Here is a 7,499-nt window from a genome sequence, read left to right as displayed (position 1 = left end):
TATAATATGATAACTTTTAATTTAATTTTATCATTTCTTATATCATTAAATATACATTGTGTTGGTGTTAAAGAACCTTTTATTTCTTATAGTTCTCTTAAAAAATGATATTTAATTTTTTGGTAGCTGACATAATTGAAAAGAAAATGGGTGTTTACGTTTTATAATAGTAATCGGATTTGCAATCGGATTTGTAAACGTGTCTATGGAACGATTGGATTAGCTCATTAATAAGAGACTGTAGAAAAGCGCAAAATTTTCACTCGACGAAGAAATAGAAAAGTAAGTATGTATATGTACTTTTTGTTATTCTCATAATAATTAATTTTCATTCTCTTTCAAATGTATATTAAGCGATAGATGTATTAATGTTTTACTGATATATTTTAGAAAAACAAATAGATTATAATCTCACCTCACTCTGTTTTAATATCTTTAACATACTAGTTTTTTAAAATAATATTTTTTCAGAGATAATTGCAAATGGATACAAACGAGAAAAACGTGTTTGAGCAGGAACAGTTCGGTATGTATATCGTAAAACAAAGTTTTTATTTTAGTTGTTCTAGCTTCAATTTCAAATTATTTGGATTGAAAAAATAGATATTACATCAAAGGATAAAAAGGATAAAGGTTTTTATTACGTATTTGCAGAATTGAAAATAAAATGTCCACGAGCGATAATCTTGTAAATTCTAGTCAGGAACTTGTAGAAAAATGGGTTGCTACAGACCCACACAGAAATTAATGCATATTAGATATTTACTGGATGTTCTCAATGTGCATGAGGGATATCCATGAATATCCAGGAAACATCTATTAAATATGCTTTAAATATCCAAATATTCGCAGTACGAGATCTTATAAATATCCACAAGATATGTATGCCAATATCCACTGGACATCCACATCAGTATTCAGTGGATATTTATGTAGATATTCGGTAGATATTATGTAGATATCCATTGTATGTTGGTTAAATTTTGATCACAAAATGATTAATTAAATGTTCTAAAAGTTAGGTCTTATGAGACTCGCACATGACATATCAATATATTCCATTCATGAGACATCATTTTCTAACGTTTGTTTGATGGCAAAATTAAAACTAATTTCAGTAATAATATATAATAACATACATTAATGTAATATACATTATAGGTAACTTTATGTAAATTTAATATATGTAATTAAAAATTTTATTTGTATGGAAGTTAATTTCTATCTTATATTTTCAATAATTTAAATAAAATAATAACGAACAATTTTTGCTTATTCGGACATAAATTGTCCGAATAAGTGAAAATCAAACGTTATTTATCAACATTATTTATCTATCCGATTTTCTAAAAATCAGTTCAATATCTGAATTTCCCGGTACGGGAATCGTATTAGAAGTTAAACTGATAGAAATAATTACAACGTTATTAACCGCATTGTGCAGACTTTATATGTGTTCATGACAAGAACTTGAATACGGATATAGAAAGTGTATAGTGCGCCGCATAGCGGTAAATAAATGAACACGTAAATCTCTAATAAATATCTTTGGTAGCTTCTTGGTGGACATGGATATATGGATAACATGTGAATATATAATGAATATCTTTAGTAACTATTTGATGGACATGAATATATGGATAACCAGGGTTGGGAAGTAACGCGTTACTTGTAACGCCGTTACCGTTACAGTTACTTTTTTTCGGTAACTGTAACGGTAATGGCGTTACAAATTTTATTTGTAACGGAAAAAGTAACTTCGTTACATTTTTCGGTAACGAGTAACGAATTTAACAGTTACTTTTATCGTTACTTTTTTCAAATTTTTTGATTTATTTAAGATATTATTCTTGCTATTGTGCGTGATAAAATTTTTATCTTAACCGTAAAGCCGTAAGCAAATCGAGCAATTAGCATTCTTATTATGTTGTAAAAATGCTTGAATGTGATTGATCAACTTATGGCTCTTGCAGACCAGTGCGATGACGCGACGCGCGATATCCAATGAGAGCTTTATCTTTTCGGAAAAGCAGAGCTCTCATTGGATATCGCACGTCGCATCATCGCGCTGATCTGCAAGAGCCATTACTCACAGATATATAAACGCGCTATTGGATTTGGATGTATTACAAGAAGCAGTTGTGAGTCGTAAACACGGTTAAGGTTATACTATCGATAAAGAGAATTTCAGTGAAAAGTGAAATCAAAGTGAAATCAAATCCCGATCTTTTGAGATTAGAAATCGAGGTATTAAAGAATTACGTTTTAATACTTGTGAAGTGATATTTATTATAATATGAGAAGAATCTTGTCTTTATCATACAAGCACGTGCTCGTGTAATATATTCAGCTCGCCGGCATTATATTTGTTTTCCACGTGGCATATGTCCTCCGTATATTGGGTCTCAAAAAGATTTGTTTTGATCTGAATAATCAGTAATGGAAGAAGCAAATATGTCTCAACCTTTAAAGGAAGTAAACGTGGAATGTGAAATGCCATGGCCAGTATATTCCAAAATTTTCGATTTTCGACCGAATCTCAGCAACGAAAAAAATTTTGCTTTTGCGTGTAAATTTTGCATAGGTGGAAAAATTATTCATGCAAATAAAAGCTCTGCAGCAAATTTGAAGAAACACTTAAATGTAAGTATTATTTATTTATTTAATAAAAATAATAGTTCTATGGAAAAATATATATCTATATATGTATATGTCTTTTTAGAGGTTAAAAATTATTTTCACATGTCTCAAATATTTATACTATTATAAAATTTCTTTATTTTCTTTTTTGTGTTAAAATTGGAATTATAATCTAGAATACTAATATATGTATAAAATAAAGCAAAATATTAATATTAAACATAATTACTAAACATTAATTACAGTTATAATAATAAAAAATAAAATGTATATAATATATATAACAAAATTGAATATATTATAATATTATATAATAAAAAATAAATAATAGGAAAACTAGAAAGACAAAAATATTTTTTTTACAATTTTTTTTTATAATAAATTTCTAGATTTGCAAGAAATCCATACAATATCACAAAACATTGTACTTTGAATCAAACATGCAACATAAAACAGTACGTATAGAAAAAAATATGACATTTTGCATGAGTCAACAATGATGGTTTAATTTTAGTTACATTTATGCTTTTGTTAAGATAACTTTTAATTGTTTGAATTACAAAAGCACATATCTCTCTCTCAGAGTTTTCATCTTTTAATATTTATGTATATATTAATGCATCAATAACTTTTGCAATCTGTTTCAGTTTTTTATTTTCTCCTTTAAAATTTTTATGGTTATTTTTTTCTTAAATATATTCTTATTTTCTTCTGCTTTCTTTCATCAATCAAATCTATATTTTCTTATATAACTTATGAAATAAATTGTATTGTGTGTATTTATGAAATTTATTATTATGCGTGTATTTTATATTTTATATCAAAATTAATTTTTTGTTATTTAATACTAATACTTTAATATATACAAATATATGTTAAATTAATAGGCAAAACATCCATACAAATTAAAAGATTTAGAAAAAGCAAAAATAGAACTGGCAATAACTAAAAGACGTAATGAAGATGTCCTAGAAAATCCAGTTAAAAAAAGACAACAAATTTTAGAAAGATGGGGTTCTGGAAATGTCGCAGTTACTCAAAAAATGTTAGATGCTGCTATACTACGTTTTATTATTGAAGATATCCAACCTCTATCAGTTGTAGATAATTCAGCGTTTATCAATTTGGTTAGAATTGGAATATCTTCATCTATACGAATAATGTGTAGAAAAACTTTAAAAACAAAACTTAGTCAAGTATATCTTGAAATGAAAATTGCTCTTGAAAATAAATTAAGTCAAATTGAAATAGTTTCAACTACAGCAGATTTGTGAAGCAAGGCGAAAAGGTTATTAAATTTTTTAGTAACATTTTAATTTTTTTTATATATTAAATATGTTTCTTGTCTTTCAATATTTTGTTAATTTTGAACTAAATTTTTTTATTTCTTTTTTTAGAAGTTACTTAGGTGTAACGGTTCATTGGATCAATCCTGAAACATTAAAGAGAAAATCTGCTGCAGTGGCTTGTCGTAGAATAAAAGGAAAACATACGTATGATATTTTAGCTAAAGCAATTAATTTCATATTTATAGAATATCATATCCAAAATAAGATATGCTGCACGACAACCGATAATGGATCAAATTTCGTGAAAGCATTTCGGTAATCTAAAGTTTTATACAAATTTATATATCAAGGCTTTAAATGTTTAAATATAATAATATAAACAAACAAGAATAAAGATAATGAAACTTAAATTCGCGAGGTATACATAAATGATCGATCTTCCCACATAAATAAAATTATCTCATAATCTTTGAGAGATTGATCATTTACATACACTTTCTTACGTTTGGCTCTCATTAGCTTTTGGCCATTTTCTGTTTATGTATTATAAAGTTTTATGATATTTTACTAGTGATATTTACTAGGAGTTTTACGATACTTTTAGAGCCTTTTTTGTATTATAAATATATATTTTTTATATTAAATATGTTTATAAACAAAATTTATAATTTGTTTAGAATTTTTGAAAGAAATGAAAATGAAGATGAGGATTCTGATGACACAGAATTTCATAATTTAAATGATTTAATTATGGTCCACGCAGAAGAATCAGAAGATGCAGAAGATTTGATCTTTCTTCCATCACATCATAAATGTGTTAGTCACACATTGAATCTCATTGCGGTGAAAGATTCTGAAAAATCTTTAGATAATGATGCTTCATATAAAAAAAAGTATAGGATAATATTTGCTAAATTATCAAAATTATGGAGTAAACAAAATCAATCTACACAAGTAGCTGATAAAATTAAAGACATTTGTGGTGTTTATTTAAAGACCCCTGTTATTACAAGGTAAAACGTTTTTATAATATTTTTATTTATATTTATATGTAAAATATCAATTTTTCTAGAATAATAATTATAAATTCATTTATTTTTTACTTTAATAGATGGAATTCTACTTTTGATTCCGTACCTCAGCTAGTAATGCTTTTAAAAAATGATGCAGACAAAATAAATCAATGTTTAGATTATTGCAATTTACAAAGATTAAATGATCAAGAAGTTAAATTTCTGGAAGAATATTGTCAGGTAAACTGCAGCATAAAATACAATTATTCAGTATAGACCGTTTTAATTGTCCTTCTAAATATCTTTTCTTCTACATCTTTTGCAGAAAAAATATTTCAGATAAAAATTGTAGGATTTCAAGACGCAAATATTAAAGTGCTCCAGCCTATATAATTATGAAAATTATATAGGGTGGAGCACTTTAATGTTTGCCTCTTGAAATCCTACAATTTTTATCTGAAATAATTTTTCTGCAAAAGATGTAAGAGAAAAGATATTTAGAAGAAAATTAAAACGGTCTATACTGAATAATTGTATTTATTATCTAATTTTGTTATCTAATTCAATTTTCATTCAATTTAATTATCTAATCATCTATAATTTTCTGGATTTGGTTAGGTGATGGAATCTTTGGCACGTGCATTAGACATTTTGCAAAGCGATATAGGGATGTATATGGGATATTTACTACCAGTTCTAAGTACCTTGCAACGAAAATTAGAAAATCTCAATAAATCTGACCTTATAGATTGCCATTCATTAGTTGAAGCTATTCAGCAAGGTTTAAATAAAAGGTAACTTATTAATTTGATTAATACATATGTTATTTAATTTTAAATAAGGATTTTATTGAAAAATATTATTTTATTTTAAACTATTGATTCAAAAGTATTAATTTCAATAAAACAAACAATGTCGCTTAATTTACTATATTTGATTTTAGATTTCTTACAATATTTGAAACAAAAGAATTAATAATAGCAGCATGTTTACATCCAAAATTTAAGTTAAACTGATTAACCGGAGAAAAAAGAAAACGTGCTGAAAATTACTTGGAGGATTTATTGGGAATCCGATCAACTGAAAATTCTCCAAAAGCTGGAAAATCTGACGATCACGATGAGTTTTTCATTTTTGAGCAAAAAACGGTGCAAAATGAATCTGAACAAGAAGAATTACAACGGTTTTTAAAATCAAATAATTGTAATATAGAAATGTTAAACGACTATCCAAAACTTAAGAAACTTTTTATTAAATATAATACAGCTCTACCAAGCAGTGCATCTGTAGAAAGAATGTTTAGCATCGGTGGCTCTGTATTAACACCACAAAGAGGGCATTTAAATGATGATACTATGGAGTAACAAATTTTATTAAAAATTAATAAAGAATTTCGATAAAATTTAATCATTTATTTTGTAATAAACCTTGAATGAAATCTTGCTTACAATTTTTTAAAAGTTTTTCTTATGCAAAATAATTTATTAGTTTGTATTGTAAAAAAGTAACGGAAATTGTAACGACTCGTTACTTTTTAGTAACTGTAACGGTAACGAGTTACTTTTTAAAATTGGTAACGAGTAACGGTAACGAGTTACTTTTTAGAAAAAATAACGGTAACGGTAACGAGTTACTTTTATAAAGTAACTTTCCCAACCCTGGAGATAAATGTTCTTTCTACTTGCGTATTATAAAAAATTCAGTATATAATTTCAATTTTTTTTCAAGTAACGCATAGATAACTCGATATATTTAAAAAAATAATTGATTTAAGTTTAAATAATTTATTTATAATTTTATAATAGAATATTAAAATAACATCCAAAATTGGTCAAATGCAAACGCAATGGTAAGGTGCATCATCAGTTTTCTTTGCGCTCTCATATCCATAAATACAATATAACATATTTCTCTTCTTTTATCGACTTATCACAACGATTCTTATTCGCATTTTTACGTTTTAAGCTTCTAATTATTTATTAAATTAAAAAATAAATTTAAAAAATATCGAAATTATCTTGTTATATAAATGCATATGTTCCTTCTCACTCGATATCGTGATCATAATGTGATTAAAGGTTATTTTGTTTTGAGTATGCCAAGAACTATTCTATGAATTCTAAATTGATGAACAAATTCTGGAACGTCATTCACATGCAACTGCGTGTCGACGATTTACCGGATTACATTTATATGACAGAGTAACTTAAGTAATTAAAGATATTGATGCTTCGTTTGGAATTAACCAGAATAAAGTTATAGCTACAGTGGCAGATAATGTTTCAAATTTTGTAAAAGCGTTTAGAGAATTTGGAATTAATTATGGCAATTTATTCTTTCATGGTAAATATCAAACAAAATATTCTTTTGAACGTATCACTTCGAACTTATACAGTTAATTTATATTTGTTTAAATATTTACAGATGAGATTATGGGAGAGCAGGTTTTTAATATCGATCCTGATTTGAAGCCTGAAGCAAAAACAGAGCATGCAGAAATTGAATCATTTGGAGATAGTAATGGAGATAAATCAGTACACACACTTCCTTCAGCATT

At 26.4% G+C, this 7,499-nt stretch overlaps 1 pseudogene; it reads left to right on the top strand.

The window, feature by feature from the left end:
* Positions 1-2,146: 2,146 nt before the first annotated feature.
* Positions 2,147-6,342, top strand: LOC138934238 (E3 SUMO-protein ligase ZBED1-like; annotated as a pseudogene).
* The last annotated feature ends 1,157 nt before the right edge of the window (positions 6,343-7,499 follow it).

The sequence above is a fragment of the Polyergus mexicanus genome, unplaced genomic scaffold (genome assembly GCF_030449975.1).
Source record: "Polyergus mexicanus isolate NDT 795.1 unplaced genomic scaffold, iyPolMexi1.0 SCAF_6, whole genome shotgun sequence".
Classification (NCBI taxonomy): Eukaryota; Metazoa; Arthropoda; class Insecta; order Hymenoptera; family Formicidae; genus Polyergus; species Polyergus mexicanus.
This window is presented reverse-complemented; position numbering and strand designations above follow the sequence as displayed.